Source organism: Rhinatrema bivittatum, chromosome 2 (genome assembly GCF_901001135.1).
Source record: "Rhinatrema bivittatum chromosome 2, aRhiBiv1.1, whole genome shotgun sequence".
Classification (NCBI taxonomy): domain Eukaryota; kingdom Metazoa; phylum Chordata; class Amphibia; order Gymnophiona; family Rhinatrematidae; genus Rhinatrema; species Rhinatrema bivittatum.
In genome coordinates, this window is record NC_042616.1 from 458845087 (window position 1) to 458864017 (window position 18931).

Here is an 18931-nt window from a genome sequence, read left to right on the forward strand (position 1 = left end):
GTGCCGACAGAAACTAGCGCCTACCTTTGGGTAGGCGCTAATTTCTTAAAGTAAAATGTGCAGCTTGGCTGCACATTTTACTTTCTGTATCGCGCGGGCATACCTAATAGGGCCATCAACATGCATTTGCATGTTGAGGGCGCTATTAGGTGCCGCGGGTTGGACTCGCATTTTCTGCCCCTTACTGAATAGGGGGTAGGGGAAAACGCGCGTCCAAGGGCAGGTTAACAGTGTGCTCCGTCGGAGCGCACTGTACTGTATCGGCCTGAAAGTTTCTCTTTCTGCAAAGGTTGGCAGCATAGTGAGAAACAGGGATACAAAGTTGGAAGTGGCTTCCCTTAGTGCAATAATCTGAACCTAAAGTAATTTTAAAACATGTAACCCTACATGTAATTAAAAAGATCTTCCTTCCATGTCCTTTTATACCTTATCCACAGCTTGTGGAACATTTTTAGAAAGTAACATACGCAGGCCAAACTAGGCCCCACGACACTTTTAAGTGAGGAACTTTCTAGTAATGGGAGGTTCAGTCAGAGTGTGGTCTGTGAGTCAGTGAGGCGATCTATAAATGGTGACTCTTTGAGAGTTGAGTGAGGAGTTTGATGTTGAAGAGAGTTGGAGAGAGGCAGCTGTGGGTTGTGGCTCTCAAGGTTGAAGGAAGAAGGAGCTGGGAAAATCCTTGGAATGAGGATGACTTTTCTTTTGTGTGGAAGAAGAGGATTTTTCCTGGAGTTCAAATGGAGAAGATAACTTTTGAGAGCATGAGGAGGGATCCCTGAAATCTTGCCATAGCACTGATGGTTTAAGGACTTCTTTTTTGTCTTGTAGGACTGTGTTGAAATTGCCTTCGGACAAAGACTATTCTGATTACACTTTTGTTATCTCTGAACTGTTTTTCCTGCTTCTGTACTGCTGGACTTTTTTTTTTTTGTCTTTGGTAAAATTACTTTTGTTTTCAAACACAAACACTGAGTGTAGACTGTTTATTTTCAAGTGTGATTCTCTTAGGGCTCTACAAGTTAAAACTCTCCCAGGCCCGGATTTAGGCACAGACAATAAAGGCAGCCAAATTTTGAAGGCATCAAATATCCAGCCTGCTTCTGCTTGCTATAGTGCCATGTGCCAGCACAGCTTCAAAGGGGAACCTATCGCCATGACACTGCCTATGGGCAACACAGTCTTAAATCCAGCCCTGGCCTGTCCCCATCATGAATCCATGTACCAGACGTTGCAACGAGTTGGTCAGGACTCAGCAGTCTCTGAGGGGGACTCCTTGTAAATTAGGGGGTTATACTTATTTATATAGGATGAATTCCCTACTTAAAAATAACCCCAGAGCCCATTCTTAGCCAGATATTCAACAAAATTTGCCCAGTTTAAGGGTTACAGTGAATATAATTGGCTAAAGTTATCCAGAAAATTTTAGGACAGCTCTTTGCTGCAACCAGGCTTAACTGGCTATCTTTAACCAGACAGCACTGAATATCGGCCATTCCTCAGGACCACCTCCAACCCTGCCACTTGTGCAGCTAAATTTTGTCCATTTGGTCAAACAAAATGTATCCACTGAGTGAAATGCAAAGATCTATTCAGGAAACTCCCGAAGTTACCTGGACAAATCTTTTGAATATCAACCCCAGAGTTTCCTGGATAACGTAAATAGATACTTTTAATTTTTGCACATCTTTGTATAGCTTTACCCCCTTGGCAGGCAAATTTAAGCCCTTAACATTAATAAAAGAGCGTGAAAATAATTGTAGGGAACTAATGGCTTATAGAACCACAAATGACTATTAACGCCTCTGAGAACCACATGATCAAGTCCCCCCTTTTCTTTTTTTTTTTTTAACTGTAGCCCCTGGCCTACCCTCTGGTTGTACGTGGGCTCTTTTGGAAGTTCAGGATCCAGATTGTAATTCATGCTGGCAGGAAGCAAAAGTCTTTCAGGGCTCTTAGGCCTCTAATACCTAGCAGTAGAAATTAGCACTCCAGCATACCAGGTTGGGCTTGTTCCAAAAGAAAACAGTTTCCTGAGATGAATAAATGCAGTAGTTGGTACCCTTGGGAACAGTGCAACCTAATCTGAAGTCAGCAGTTCACAGTCACAGAAATCCTTTGCACTAGGGAATCTGTTCCTCAAACTCCCTCCCAGTGTACTCGTTAGAGATGTTTACCCTTTCCCTGTACCTGCTTTGGGTGTGCACATCTCTGTAGTCCAGCAAATGGAACTGGCAAGATCTCACAAACAGTTACAGATGAGCTCCTGCTGACTCTTCACAAACAGCAATTCTGAAGCAGGTTTCCAAGTCTTGCCGTCCTTTCTCTGAGTCCAGTCTGAAACTTGACTCTTTATACCCCTGAGTCAATTCTTCAGTGAAACCAAGGAGCGTCAGACCAACTCTTCTGTCCTGAGGGAAATTGGTCTTATAGTCCTTCACGTCTGGTCCTCTCACTCCCAGAATCCTCCTTGGACCCCCAAGGAACTCTCCCTAATCTGGGAGATCCGGGAACTCCACCCTTGAGTCCCAGCCACCTTCCTAGGATTAGGAGATAGAAAAGAAGAACACAAGCCAGAGTGGGCTCATGGGGAGTATCTGAAAATCACTACACCCCTGCTTTCTGACCTCATACTCCAATGTCTCTGGAGACTCTGATGCAAATGGTAACCAACGCTTTTTGAGACACTCTTACATAACATTTATTAGCTTAGAAGATACAACATAGGTCTTCCTATCATCCTAAACCTGGGAGTAACATTTCTCTGTATTTTTACATTACTTTACAAAATTCTAGTACTTAAGCTTGAAAAGAAAAGCAAATTAAATAGTGACAAAATAGCAATAACATAAAAACACAGGAAAGTAAAACTCATTTATCACTCTGTAAAATACCTACCAAAATCCTTTAGAAATGAGAAGTCCCAAGGAACAAACGGGGACACATCTTAACAAAATGCCAGTCATATATATGTAAGGGATCTAAAGATTCCTTTCTAATAGGACAGTGTCTCAACAGTGAAACGCTGAAAACGATGCAGCAGGGATGCAGTAGTATTTCAAACAATCCTTAGTGGAAGATGTTTGAAGGTTTGCTGTGTTATGTCATTACTTTTCTATACCGTCTTCCTTAACAAATGTAACCCAAAGTAGTTTATTATAGACAAGAAATAATACAATGAATGCATTAAAAAATGCATCAACTAAAATATATGAATAGAACACAATACATTAAAATGCAAAATACAGTATATCAATCTAAAAATCTAGGGATGTACATTTGTTACTCCATTTGTTTTATTTGTTTCAGCAGTAGGCGCATATCTCTCGAATGGATAATAGGCGCACCAAAACAAATGGTGTGAGTGTATGTACTCATTGACTACATATGTGCATGCCGTTCGTTTTGGCATGCCTATTATCCATTCATGAGATACACGCCTACTGTCAAAATGAATGAAATGAATAAAGCAAGAATGTATGCACTTTTGTGGGAATTATCCAGATCTGTGTGTTTGAAGAAATGAAAAGACATCCAGGATCAGAAGAAGATCCATAATATCTATAGATGGAGAAATTCTATGACTCAGGAATGGAGTCTACAGGGTTTTTACAGAAAAATTCAATGGAGAGGCATGAGTGAAATTGATTTCATTGTTGTATGGGAAATTCTGTATTCAAAGGATTGAGGAGAGGAATATATTCGCAAGACTAACTCGGGTATCAAAAAGGGGATTTCCAAAGCATATGATATTCCTGGAAGTAGCCTAAAAGAGATGAGGCACATCAAAGATGCGTTATGGGTTCAGACCATGCACACTGGTATTCTGCCCAGGGGCTCTGACCTTGGGGGGCTAATCTCACTGAGGTCTACACTGAGGGCTACCTTATAAACACACACAATTATTGGGTTTATACCTGGGGGCTTGAACCCAGGAGCTTATCCCCTGCACAGATAGCCACACACAATTACTGGGATTATTCATAGTGGAAATCCTGAAAATCAGACTTATTTTTGGCATTCCAGGATTGGAATTGCCTTCCCCTGTTGTAGAATAATATGCATACTGTTAGCTGCGTTAGGAAAATACTATTTTCAGTTGGCCAATTTATGCAGTAAATCAATATTTACTCAAGCAAATGGCTTAAAAGCATCCTTAATCTTAAACTCTGAGTCACTGACCTACCATGCGGCCTGGTAAGAACCACGTCAGCTGCTGGGGAACTAGGCTGGCTGTCAGTGGTTACTCCATCCAGCTCTTTGCTTGGCTCTGCTCATGTTCTCTGCTGCTGGCCGTCTCCCAGCCAGCGGCTGACCCAGATTCACCACCCTCTCCACAACATGGGGCATCCCTCCACATACATCGCTCCGCAGCACTAGCACCAAAAAAAAAAAATATGATGCCAACCTGCCTAATCCCTTCCTATGTACCAACCACCTCATCTCTCAGTTCAACTCAGACTGTACCAAGTAAGGACAATCAATCCAAGATGTGAGATCTGCTCAACCATTTTACACATTCATTCTCCAGAAACTCCAATTCTGCTTTACTCTTTCCAGGTGAATATTGGCTACACTGTCTTCTTTAATCTGAGATTTTTTTCTGCAGTGTGAAAGAGTTTCTCTCCGGTACATGTGCTGAAGTCTCAATCTTTATTGACTCATCTGGGTTTACCAAAAGCTCTTCCAAAGCACTGAAACGTTCTTCCACTTTTGATATACTGTAATTCCTGGCATTGACAGTGAAGAGTTAAGAGAGAAAATCCCATCTGTATTTTGATATTCTGATCTCTCAAACTATGTGTCTGGGATGGAAAACTTCTTTTTCTAGCTAATGTATATTGAGAGAGGTTTGAATTTGTTTTTATGTTTTTCTTCATGAATATGATGAATTCTTTACTTCTCAGGTAGTCCATTAGCCATTGTTGATTGCAGAAAGAGTGGAAATATGCCACAATAGCTCTTGGGCTTTTGATCTCTTGTATTTTTTCCAAGAGCTCTGTGAGCTCTGCCTGCTCTTTTATTAGATCTCACCATTTGAGAATACGTCTCTCATAATATTCTTGACATTCTAATCCTTATTTTTCTCTGCTCTACCAATAATTGTAATATTCAACCTCTTATGGTGATTTTAAAGATCATCTTGTCACTTAATTTTTCTGTTAGCTTTTTCTAGTATATTAATTTTTTAAGAAACAAGCTGTTGCATAAAGCTTTTCACAAATGTTAATTTTATTCTGAATGGCTCTCTTGTTCAAATATTCCTCTGTATTTTTCAGCTCTGACACGGCAGAAGAGACTTCTGATCCCAGTAATTTAAATTTTTACATTAACGCCAGGATATCAGCTTCCTGATCACAAGGTGCATCCATATCCAGTGAATCTTTTCTTGAACTATTTGAACAGCCAAATTTGGATAAAGGACAGGTTAGCTGTTTGCATTCCTTCTCAATGTAGCCCTCACTGCAGCACAACTCACTTAAGACTCCATTTCATTGGAAAAAAAAATTCTACTGAGGAACAAATATTGATAGAACACAGAGTTTAAACATCAGCCCACAAGCTCTACAGCTTTTTCAAGGAAAGGTTATATTTTTGCCTCTTTATAATGAGTTAGCTTTGGCACAAGGATCAAGTAAAAGGTACAACATAGGCTGCTCTATATTATAGGCAGACAATAATAATTCAGATGAAGAACATTGGACAGAAAAAAACCTCTCCAATTATCTTATTTATTTAATTAATTTACTGTATAGTCTACTGAAGATAGTCCTTAATAAATAATATGGTAAGAGAATGGGGAGAGCAATTTTCAAAGCCCTTTCCATATCTAAAACAGTATAGACAATTGCCTATTCTTTCTGGATGTAAAAGTGCATGCATGCATAGTGCCACTGCAAGCATACTTTTTTGAGCAAAGTTTAGAGATGTTCCCGGGATTGGTGTCTGGATGAGGTTAGCACTTATGTGCATATTCAAACATGCATGTGCATGCATAATTTTGCAGGAAAACGTATTCATACAAATAGCTGGTGCAGGTTTGTGTTCGTAATTTTTCTGACCAAATTCTCAACAGGAACTTTTTCCTGTTGAAAATTGACGTAAAGTCTGTGGATAAAATGTACCCATAGACTTCATGCTTCTGAGCACAGTTTGAAAGTTGCCCTGAAAATATGTTAACTTCCTGATCTGGACAGACATCTGAGTTTGCCATCCAGGCAGATAAACTTTCTTTCCAATCAATCCTCAAGACAAAGATTCTTTAAGTTTGAAATTATTTATTGTACAGGTGGATTCTACTTACAATTGTTGCATCTCAAACGTGAGCCCCAAGGCAAAGATCTTTGGTAACTGGAGACAGGGTAGCAGAAGAGAGAAGGTCTCTTGAGTTGCAGGAATTAGTTTATGGTTGAGGTAGGGAGTTGAGGGATATGAGGCTGATTTAGTCTTCTGAAGAAGGCAGTAGAAAAGAAAGTAAAAACTTGATTGTTTCAGGGAGCTTTACGGAGCGCTGCTAGCTCTGAAGCCCACATGGTCAAGACTGACTTTCCTCGGGAGCTGCTAAAGGAAATGCCTCCACAAGCTGGAGGCAGGGGGGCAAGGTCCCATGGCAGTGAGCCTAAGAACCATGTGACACAGGGGGAACATGAAGGACAGTCCTTTGAGCCTATAAGGCACCTAGGAAGACTCAAGTTAGATTGAGGGGCATTTGAGCTCTTCCGATAGTAAGAGAAAGTGGAGGGAGGAGGGAGCTTCTCTTAAGGGCAAAGGCTCCTCTTAAAGGCAAGGCTCACAGACTTTTATCATGGGTTACAAAAAGTGTTTCAGTACTCAGAAGGGAGGGACTGTACTAAACACAGTTAAACTACAGTATATACAGATATAAACATGTACCCACTGCTGGGGACAGAACACTTCCATTTCAATATTTAAAAAGAGTACATTAACCAGCAAAATGCTGCCACAGCTTTCTGCCACCCCATATGAAAAGACTTTCTAGACAGATCTTTGATTATAATGAAAAAATAATAAACACATGGTTGCTCTTGACTGTGATAATTTAATTTCAACAGTTATATTCAAGAACTATGAAAATCCATTTGGAAATAAGAAGACATCAGGATGTTATTCCACTAGGCATACATTAATTTGAAACAAATGGGTAATCCAAACTGAAAAAGTCCATTTTCAGTTTGTTTCCTAATGAAACAAATGGGCAGGGGCTCAAATAATTCCAAAAACTCTCCTTGCCATTTGTTTTGGATCCATTAAAGTCTATGAGGTAAGAACATCTTTTTTCTATGCAAGCCAAATAGAGCAGAGCTGGGATGGCATAGGAAGGGACAAGGAAGGATAAGAACCAATTAAGGTGAAGCACTTTTTCAACTGGCTGATCCCTTGACTTCATTTTTTTTTTTTACCTTAAATTGAAGGGAAGACTGAACTTTGAGCAGTCACCAGTTTCTTCAGAGTCATTTCTTTGTTGGATTGCAGAGAGCGAAGTGAGAGATTCTGTTCTGAAAGAGAGAAAGAAAACATTTATTAAAAAAAGACTGAGATAGCAGAAAGCAAAGTGGGCTGTTGGCAACTGTTGCTTCTTGTCAGTGAGTCAGTCTCTCTGTTTTAGTATATCAACAGGGGTAAAAGTGCTGCAGTGTAGAGACAGTGTGACTGTGTTACATTTTGTCTGTAGTCCGAAGCACATAGGAAACATTTATGTTAGTGTGTTCACTGTAACTGACAGCTAGGTATATACATTCAACAGCCTTTTCTTTCTCAGCATGCCTGGATTTAGGAATAGGCAAAACAGGCAATTGCCTAGGGTGCCAAATATTGAAGGCACCAAATATCCAGACCAAAGAGGAGCCTGCTTTTGCTTGCTTCATGAACATGTTCTGGCACAACATCAAAGGGATGCCGCCATGGCACTCTGCCTATGGGCACCAAAATATTAAACCCGGCCATGTTTCTCAGCATTTGTGCCATTTAGTGTAAGTCATCAAGCACACAACAGTAACAGCACAGCGGTGTGTGCTTTGTTTCATAACAACAGTGACTGCTGTGTATGTATGACAATGCATAAAAACGATGGCAGAAAAGAACCAAATGGTCCATCCAGTCTGCCCAGCAAGCTTATGGTAACATCTGCCATGTTGTGCGTGTCTCTCTCATTCTTATCAGTTTCCCAAACCATAAAAGTTAGGGCCCTTGGTTGCTGTCTGAAATGAAAGCAATGTTGGAGTTGTATCAAAAGTATTAGGCTTATTGGTTAAGGATAGTAACAGCGGCATCAGCAAGTTACCCCCAAGTTTCCCCAGACCATAAAAGTCAGGGCCCTTGTTGGTTGCTGAATGAATCCAATTCCCCTTTTACCCCTGCCGTTGAAGCAGAGAGCAATGATGGAGTTGCATCAACAGTATCAAGGCTTGTTGGTTAAGGGTAATAACCACCATACCAGCAAGTTACTCACATGCACTCTTTTCTTCATTTCTATCCTCAACCCATCCTTCATTTCCATTCTCTATCCCATGTCCCTTTGAATTCTTTCCCTGTTTTCCTCTTCACCACCTCTTCTGGAAGAGCATTCCAGGCATCCACCACCCTCTCCATGAAGAAATATATCCTGACATTGGCTCTGATTCGTCCTCCTTGAAGTTTCATTTCGTGATCCCTAATTCTAGTGATTTCTTTCCATGTTTGATTCTTCATCATTAAAACCTTTCATGTATCTGAAGGTCTGTATCATAATTCCCCTGCACCTCCTCTCTTCCAGGGTTTACATATTCAGATCCTTCAGTCTCTCCTCATAAGTCTTCCGATGCTAACCCCACACCATTTTGGTTGCTCATCTTTGGACTGCCTCCATCCTGTCTCTATTCGTTTTGGGATACGGGCACAAGTACTGAACGCAACGCAGTACTCCATACTCCAGGTGAGGCCTCACCAAGGACCTGTACAATAGCATCACCACCTCCTTTTTCATATTGGTTATTTCTCTCTCTATGCAGCCCAGCATTCTTCTAGCTTTAGCTACTGACTTGTCACATTGCTTTGCCACCTTCAGATGACCAGACACTATTACCCCAAGATCCCTCTCCCAGTCTGTGCACATTAGTCTTTCATCGCCCATCACATACAGCTCTTTTGGATTACTGCACCCCAGATGCGTGACTCTGCACTTCTTGGCATTGAATCTCAGCTGCCAAATCCTCAACCAGTCTTCAAGCTTTCTTAAATCACTTTTCATTTTTTCTACTCCTTCAGGCATGTCCACTCTGTTGCAGATTTTAGTATCATCCACAAACAGAAAACTGTACCTTCTATCCCTTCCGCAATGTCGCTGACAAAAATATTGAACAGAACCGGTCCCAAAACCGACCCCTGTGGCACTCCACTTAACACTGTTCTCTCTTCAGAGTATGTTCCATTTACCATTATATGTTGTCTCCTGTCTGCAATCCATGTCACTACCGTGGTACCCACTCCCAAGCTTCTCATTTTGTTCATGAGTCTCCAGTGTGGGACCATATCAAAAGCTTTACTAAAATCCAAGTAAATCACATCAAGCTCTCTTCCCTGATCCAATTCTCTAGTCAACCAATCAAAAATGTCAATCAGATTTGTCTGACAGGACCTTCCCCTGGTGAATCCATGCTGCCTTGAGTTGAGCAAACCACCGGATTGTAGATAATTCACTATCCTTTCCTTCAGCAGAGTCTCCATTAATTTTCCCACCACAGAGGTGAGGCTAACTGGCCTGTAGTTTCCAGCCTCCTCCCTGCTCCCACTCTTGTGAAGTGGGATCACCACCGCTCTTCTCCATTCTGATGGAGCGTATCCCAGCTCCCTCGGTGTCCTGGGATGTACCTCATCTGGCCCCCTGGTTGTATTGTAACAATAAAAGTCCCTAGCCAGTACCACTGTTGATATATTTGAAAATCCATCATGCCATTGCCTGTGGCTTCAGAGGGTAGATGTGATAAGAATGGCAGAGGAGAAAAGCCTGTTCCTCTACAGGGACTTAGGGTCAGTGTGAGCAGCACTACTGAGGGGTAGTAATGATAAGATTAGAAAATCCCTGCCTAAAATAAAGAACGATTTTTGGGGGGGGGGGGAATAAGCCAGTTAGATATATAGAGAAAGGCAGGATCAGGTAGCTGGAAGAGCAGCCGTCTGCTTCCATTCCTTTTATGGAGAGGCAGAAGAATACAGCGTCACTGGAGAATAGATTTAACAGTCTGGGGGTCAGAAGAAGTATAGTGCTCAATCCTGTTTCTTCCTGAGCACTATCTGCAGTAGATCTTAAGAGAGAGAACTGATTCAGATGAATCAGCCCTAGGATTTTTCATAGTCAGAGGATAGTGAAGATTTAGTGACTGAAGAGAATTTGTGGAGTCTAATTTTACTAGCATACAATCCAGTGAGCAGCTGCAGGAGGCAGTAAGTGATACAGTTGTGGCCCAAGAACATCTGCCAGAAAGAGCCAATAGTGGAGAGCATGAGAGATGCCGCTAATCTTTTCCTTTCTGGTCTGATCTCAACCCCAGCAGCATCAGCACCCAAGGATGCAGAGAGGGAGAGGATATTCCACAAGACAGCAGAGGTGTGGAAGCACTTTGCTGTTCTGGAGGACTAGCATTTTGCAGAATTCATTTCACTGTCAGAAGGCCACCAGTAGAAGAATGGTGTTAGGCCAGCTTACAAACAGCGGTATGCTGCATCATCTGCAAAAACATCTGGTAGTGTTGGTTTCAGTGGAGGCCACCAGTACCAGTCTAGGAACTCTGCCTTCCACTCAAAACAGGCACAGAAAAGCCAGAGTCCATCTCCTAAGCTGACCATTCCCCCCCAGTGAGGTAGCAAATAAGTAGCCCCCACACCCATGTCAGAGGCAAGCTACCATGGAGAAGATGGCATGGTATTTCACATCACTGTGCCAAGGTAAAAAGCAAGCAGAATCAAAGCTAGTGGCATGGTGCATCAGGGAAATGTTTGCAACTGTTTGTTGGGGGTCAATGGGATTTGAATCTGTGACCCTGGGATTTCTAGGCCATGAACCTGTGGCAGAGCTGCTGAGGCTACTGGTTTTTCCTTGAGTTCTAGTACATTTGTTCTGTTTCCTGGGAGAGTCGGACGTCCCTGCAGCTGTCTGATTGGACCAGCACTGGTTGTGCCTCTTATCTGCAGCAGAATATAAGGCAATCTCAGAAGACATTCAGTGCTGGTTCAACAATTATCCTGGCATCTGCCCTGTGGATGCACTACCTGTTTGTGTCCTGATTTTCAAGTCTTGTTCTGGTTAATGTATTTGTGTTCCAAGATTCCTGCACTTGTATTTGAAGATTCTTGCATTTGTATTTATGTACAGCATTCCTGCACATAAAGCTTCCTGCTTCACAGTTCAGTCTCCACTATCCTGCTTGTGTCCACATCCAGGGTTCCTGTTCCATGTGTTTCTCCTGGTGACGCTCGACCTCCTGACCTTGTCACCGTGACTCCAGGGTGCCTCTTCAAGCAAGTGCATTTCCCTCCAGGGGCAGCTCTGATTGCCAAGCCGACATCCATGACAACTTGAACCTTGTGGCAAGAGTGGCCCAGTGAATTTTTTTCCTTGTGAACTAGGTAGACTGTGTCAAGATGTTTTCCCCACAACAGATTTATAACTGTGGATAGCTTTTTTGTGCCTGTGACTTTCACCAAGAGCAAATTCCATACAGAAGCTCCTGGTCTGCAAAGCCCCTAGGCCATGATTGGCACGATACATAAATTAAGATCATGACTCCAGGCTGACAATTCAATTTACTGAATGGGCTCTTGGCCCACAACAGCAGACTCCACCCAAGGCTGCTCCTGTAGTGTCCAAGACTCAATTCCAGGCTGTGTCTCCAGCATCCAAGATTCAGCCTCGGACTGTGACTGTAGCACCATCAAAAGCTTGGCTTCAGGGTGTGGAAACCACAGTAATAACTGCTGAGATCCTGGCTGCATACACAGAGCCCAAACCATCAATCCAGGCTGCTCCTGCAGTGCTTCTAAAGACTCCAATTCCAGTGAATCAAGTGCCGGCCGTCCAGACCGAGCTAGCTCCAGTTAGTCCAGTGCTGGCTGTCCACGTCAAGCCAGCTCCAGTGAGTCCAGCACCAGCTGCCCAGGCCGAGCCAGCTCTAGTGAGTGCAGCACCGGCTATCCATGTCAAGCCTACGCATGCCATGACTCTGCTCCAACCCAAGCCAGTTCCTAGTATGACTCTGTACCAAGCCGAGCCAGTTCCTGCCATATCTCAGCAATGCCAAGCCGAGCCAGTTCCTGCCGTGTCTCAGCAATGCCAAGCCAAGTGAAGCCAAGCCACCAGTGAAGTCAGAGCTAGCTGTTACCACAGCTCCAGTGCCTACCCCCACACTGGTGAATTCCGTGTCTTCTGCTCCTCCACTTTGAGTTCTGTTTTAAGGTGCTGAGGTTAGTTTTTAAATGTGTTCACTGGGCCTTCCTGAGTACTTACTGAATGTACTTTCATTGAGGACTCTTATGGGATTTGAGATTGTCACATCAATTTCTTTTGGAGGTACTCTCCCAGAAGGGATTTAAATTATCAATAACATGGTGGATGACATTTAGCTATTATGGTCCATCACTCTGGAACAAATTGCCTCTGGAAATTAGAACAGAAGAGAATTGCTTGAGATTCAAGAAACGGGTAAAGACATGGTTGTTTTGCCAATCAATAGGTTAAGAGGAGAAGCTGGGGAGTTAATTGTGAAGTGAAAGTAAGGTAGTTTTAGGCTGCAACAGAAGGTTAATATAAAGGTTTATAATGTATGGAGCGGCTTAGGATGATTATATATTTAATTTTTTAGATTGTACCTTGTTCTCATATTCACCCAAAGGTGCAAGTAATCAAATTTGGACAGATGGATATATGAATGGATGGACAGATAAATGAATAAATCGGATCTGGCAGAGGTTAGTGGAATAATGGACAGCCTTTCATGACTTGTCTCTAGAAACTGAGATGGGTTTGAAATGCCTGTCATGATTGGTTACACATAACACAGGTGGTGCAGGTCCTGAAGCCCTATAAGGATGCCATGGAGGATTGAGTTCCAAAAGAGCCACCCTGGGAGAGGTCATCCCCATACTCAATATCCGGGAGGAGAAGCTAGAGGGTTTCTGACAGGCACAGGCACTGAAACCAGAGGTATTGCTGCTTATGAACTGCCTACAGCAGCAACTGGGAAATGGGCTCAAACCCCTTACCCATATACATCACAGGGTTAACCACAGGTATTATAATTTGTAAACAACATATATCACATACCTGTATATATGGATTATTCATAATTTATTTATATCAAAAGTTTTTATTAAAAACTTTAACATACAAATTTACCAAAATACAATATGTAAATCACATACATATTTATCAAAATATTACTCACACCCAACATTCATACAATGCAGTACAATATACATATTTTTCTTGTCTGAACAATTTGTACTAATTTTTATCAAAAGAATTTATTTAAAAAAAACCTCCCTATAATCTCATCATTATTTTCAACAGTTTCTCCCCAACAAAATGGTTAATGGTTGTGGACCCTTGGGCCGGTTGGGACAGGGAATGGAGCGCTGCGGAGGACCACGGCAAGCGTCCCAACCGGGGATGCGGCTCGGAGGACTCAGGGAAGGCTTCGGCACTGGGACAAGGTGCAGTCCTATGCGACCAAGGACTCTGCAATGGCTGAGAGGACTGACGACGTTGGGCCCTGGTGACTGAAGAGTCTATCACCCTGGAAGCCGGTACTCCCCCAGGAGGAGCCCGTAGGGGCCCGGCCACTAGGACTTAGGCGAATCTTCTGGGCCAGCGAGGACCAGGTACCAGAGGAGCAGCGAAGCCCAAGGATAGAGTCCAGGAAGGAAGCCGAGTCGGAAGCCAGGAGTCGGCCCCGGAAGAGAAGAAGTCGGGGCGTCACCGGGGCCGACTCCGCGAAGACGGCGCCGCCAGTGAAAAGGTAAGGGCCTTTTCGCGTCCTATTTCGCGCCCAATAACTACACCTTCTATGGTGGTGCTATTGGGGGCGAAACCGGCAGCGATCGTACCGCGGTGGTGCGATCGCTGCCGGCCAGCGCAGGACCCTCCCCCCCCCCCGTTTCGACCTCCCGACCCCCATTAGCGCAATTTTCTAAAGTATCGCAGGCCTGCGATACTTTAGAAAATGAGACCCTTAATCAGCAGTTTGAAACAATTTGATCACATCAACCCAGTTTTGATTGAGTTACATTGGCTTTCAATTGGTGAAAGAATTAAATATAAAATTGCTATGACAATTTTCAAACTAGTTTCTGATGAATCCTGTCCATGGGCTAATGCTATTTTAAAATTTTACCAACCCTCAAGAAATTTGCGTTCCTCTCAGCAGGGCTTATTAAATGTTCCGTCCCTCAGAGTCACACGTTTACACATTACTCGGGAATGCTCTTTTTCAACTGCCGATCCAGTCCTCTGGAACTCTTTACCAATGAAGCTATGTCAGTGTGACTCGGTCAAAAGTTTTAGAAAGCTTTTAAAGAGCTTTCTGTTTAAGTCAGCCAATTTTTAATGTTTTATTATTTTAATTAGCTTTTTAACTGACCACATTCTATTTTAATTCATTGTTTTTTGTACATTGCATATTTTATGTCATTGTTATTTTAGTTCATTTTTATGTTTTATTATAATTGATATGTATGTTCCATTGTACATCGCCTAGACCTATTTTTAGTGTTAGGCGATTCATAAATTTTAATAAATGTAAATGTACATGCCAGGAAGGTGAGAGCAAAGGAGGTGATTATGCCAGGGAAGTGACGGGAAGGAAGGTTTTGGTGTGCTGTAACAAAGTGAATTCAGTGTTGACTGTACCATGATGTGAAAAAGCCTGGAAAACACTGAGCTAAACAACTTCACAGAGCATAATAAATGTACATAACGATATAACTAGCAGCAAGAGGGTGATCATATCCACATCACATCTGACTGGAACCAAGGAGAGCTCACAACATCAGCTTTATTATATTAAACATTTTAAGATTTCCCTGAAGAAAAATGCTGTTCACAGCAAATATATAAGAGATATCAGACAGTGATCCCCTCCTAGCTTTTCCATTAACATTCAGACAAAACATCCTCAGGGCCTTCCCCATAAATGAACCAATATGCTGTATCACCACCAAATATTTTGGATGTTCAAACCATTCATTTCAAAATGAAAAGAAAAACACAACAAAAATTGTTTTCATGTTGTTAGCAAAAAAAACAGAAAATAGTGATACCAATCAAAAATTTGTTTCATTTTCATTTATTTAATTTTGTTGCCCTTAATATCTTTGAGGGAAGCATGAAGCAATGCATTTTTTTTTAACTTAGTGACAGTCAGTCAGGAACCAGTGGGGGATAGCACAAGGAGCACAACCAATCACCTGCTAGCAGTTGTTCAACCAGCCTATCAGCTTATCTCTTTCTTTCTGTTTTGTTTTTAGTTGAAAGTGAAACAAAGTGGTACATATTCAGTCACTGCCCAGATAGGAAAGTTAGCCGGATAAACCTATTTGGCTGACTTTGGAGGTATCTTAAAATTAGCCAACTAACTTTATCTGGCTAACTTTAGGTCAGCTCTTTGGTCTGACTAGACTCAGCCAGTCAAGTTATACAACTAACTCTGAATATTTGCGTTAACTCATTTCCTCCCAGTTATGCTCCTGGAATGCCCCTAACTTATCTGGCTAAATTCTAGCTGGTTAACTTATTAGCCAGCTAAACTATAGCTGGCTAAGAGCCCAGATATCCATTTAGGCAGATAACTTCTGAGTTATCCGCCCAAATGCTTTTGAATATGAACCTCAAACTGATAATCTGGAACAGACACCATTTTCAGTCACCTGTATGATTGATTTCAGAGAGGCAATGCACAGATTCTGAAACTCCTTGCTTTAGAGCTGACAGTTCCAGAAAAAGTTTTAAAACAGAATAGAAAAAGAAAGTGTGCTGTCAGTCACTGGCTCACTACAGTGCTGTGCTATGCTTAGTGTGCACTAGAGATGTGAATCGGAACTGGTATCAGTTCTGATTCCGGTTCCGATTCACGTCGTGAAATTTTTTTCTTACAGTCCGATCGGGGTTTTTTTATTGGCTGCGCCCGAGCCGATAACCAAAAAATACAGCCGACTCTTTAAAATAAGTTTGTTAGTATCCCCCCACCCTCCGGAACCCCCCAAAAAAATGTTTAAATACCTGGTGGTCCAGTGGGGGTTCCGGGAGCATTCTCCCGCGCTCGGGCCGTCGGCTGCCAGTAAACAAAATGGCGCCGATGGTAGGAGCAATGGACGGCCGGTGCCATCTTTAAAAATGGTGCGGGCCATCCAGTGCACCTACCATGTGACAGGGGCCGACCAATGGCACCGATAGCCCCTGTCACATGGTAAGAGCAAAGGGCCATCGGCGCCATTTTGATTAGTGGCAGCCAACAGCCCGAGCATGGGAGAATGCTCCCGGGACCCCCGCTGGACCACCAGGTATTTAAAAAAAATTTTAGGGGGTCCGGAGGGTGGGGGGATACTAACAAACTCATTTTAAAGGGTCAGGTTGTGTTTTTAGGTTGTATCCTTTCTTCCTGCCCCCCCATAACGATAAGAAAACCCACTAAATTAATCGTGGGGTTTCCTATCGCTATCGGGGACCCCCCGATATCTGACGATACTGAAAATATCAGATGATATTTTCAATCGTCAGATAAACGATTCACATCCCTAGTGTGCACTGCAGTGTCACTGGTAGAAGGAACTAGCTGTAAGCTCTTACTTTTAAACTGATATGGCAAATCAGCATGGCTAAGAATTGACACTGTGTGCTAAGGAAAGGCTTTCAGTGTGTGATGTGCAGTGACTGTGACAGCTTGCTCTCTGTCTCTATCTACAGGTGACTATGTACTGTGACACCACAAATAACAGTAGTAGATAGTCTGAGGGGTAGGTATTCAAACATAGCCAGTTAAGTGAGTTAGCCAGATACGTCTTATCTGGTTAACTTTAGACCTGTTAAATTTGAGGAAAGATATCAAGATATTTCCATCGGTAGAAAGAGCCGAATTTAATAGTTCTGAAACTGCGGGTTCCACTGAGACAGCTGAGAGCACTGATGAGGATGAAAATGCACCCTCGCCCATGGGACCACTTCCAGAGTCACCAACATTAAGCCAAGTACTTGCAGATAGGACCATACAGTTGGGTGCAGAGTGTTTAATAACAGAAGGAGCTGTGTCAATAACTTCTTAATGCACGCTTCTGACAGGAAATCCTTGCCCTGCCTCGTATTGAACTGAACCCCAAGGTACTCCAACAACTGAGCATGCTGAAGACTGCTCTTGGCCAGGTTCACCAACCCAGCCAAGTTCCTACAACAGGGAGATCATGTTGCAGGTCACTCTGTTGCGTGCGCGAAGGCGTGGTCACTTACTCAAGGGAGATTGTGGCTGCCCTATGAGGAAAGGCTAAAGAAGTTAGGGCTGTTCAGTTTGGAGAAGAGATGACTAAGGGGCGATATGATAGAGGTCTACAAAATCATGGAAGGACTTGAACAAATTAATATAAATCGGTTATTTACTCTCTCAGATAATAGAAGGACCAGGGAGCACTCCATAAAGTTAGCAAGTAGCTCATTTAAAACAAATCAAAGAAAATTCTTTTCACTCAGCACATAGTTAAGCTCTATGGAATTCATTGCCAGAGGATGTGGTTACAGCAGTTAGTGTAACTGGGTTTAAAAAAGGTTTGGATAATTTCCTAGAGGAAAAATCCATAAACTTCTATTACGGTAATTAATAAGCAATTGTATCTTGTGATTTATCTAATGTTTGGGTACTTGCCAGGTACTTGTGATTTGCATTGGCCACTGTTGGAAACAGGATACTGGGCCTGATGGCATATTTTATGTGTTTATGTTTATGTTTTTAAGCTTTCATACAGACATACACATGCATACAGGCTCTCTCACACACACACAAGCTTTCACACAGACTCAGACACACACATACATGGCCTCCTGTTCTCTTTGGACCTGCTGAGCTGAGCTCCATCATGGCCCCGCGGGCTCCTCTTCTCTTTGGCCCCACCACAACCCACTAGCCTTCCTGTTCTTGGTGGGGGGGTTGGCACTGAAGCGGAAAACGTTGCACACGGGCACACAGGCGCAGTATTTCCTTATTTTCAGCCACCGGCGGCCTCTCTTCCTCTTCAGCCACTGGCAGGTTCAACTTTGCCAGCAGCCTCTCTTCCTCTTCAGCTACCATGGATTTGGCTCCACTGGCTGCCCTGCAGCCTCTCCTGTTGCCGTCCCCCCCCCCCCCCCCCCCCCCCGAAGTGTGCCGCTCTATGCAAATGCACGGTGTTGCACACCTGGTCATGACGGGCTTGCTTATCTAAGCAGGGGGCCTAAACTTGGAGAGCGCATCATACTACACCTGTTTCCTCCAAAATCAAATCTACATTGTCTCACTCTAACCTGGATTACCCTCCCCTCCCCTTGTGCCTCAGGGAGTCTCCATTACAGTCATCTTCTGGGGGAGGTACTGTTCAGAGCCCTCCCGAGGGCTCTATAGATCAATAACAAAGAGTTAAAGAAAAGAAAAATAGTGGGAAAGAGAGACATGAAAATGAAAAGAGGACAGAGAGAAAGAAATGGGGAGAGAGAAATTCTGTAGGCACTTAGGGTAATTATTAGCTTTTGAATCCATGAGGAATTAGGCTTTGCTAGATTTATCTAACAACCACTAATTAAATTGTCATGTTTCATCAATCTGCTTTGTTTCCTGTGCGATCCAGTCTTTTGGCTGAAATATTTTTCTTGCCCTGTTAGAGTGTGCAATACTATAAATGTTAATTTTAATGTAACTAGTTATACGTA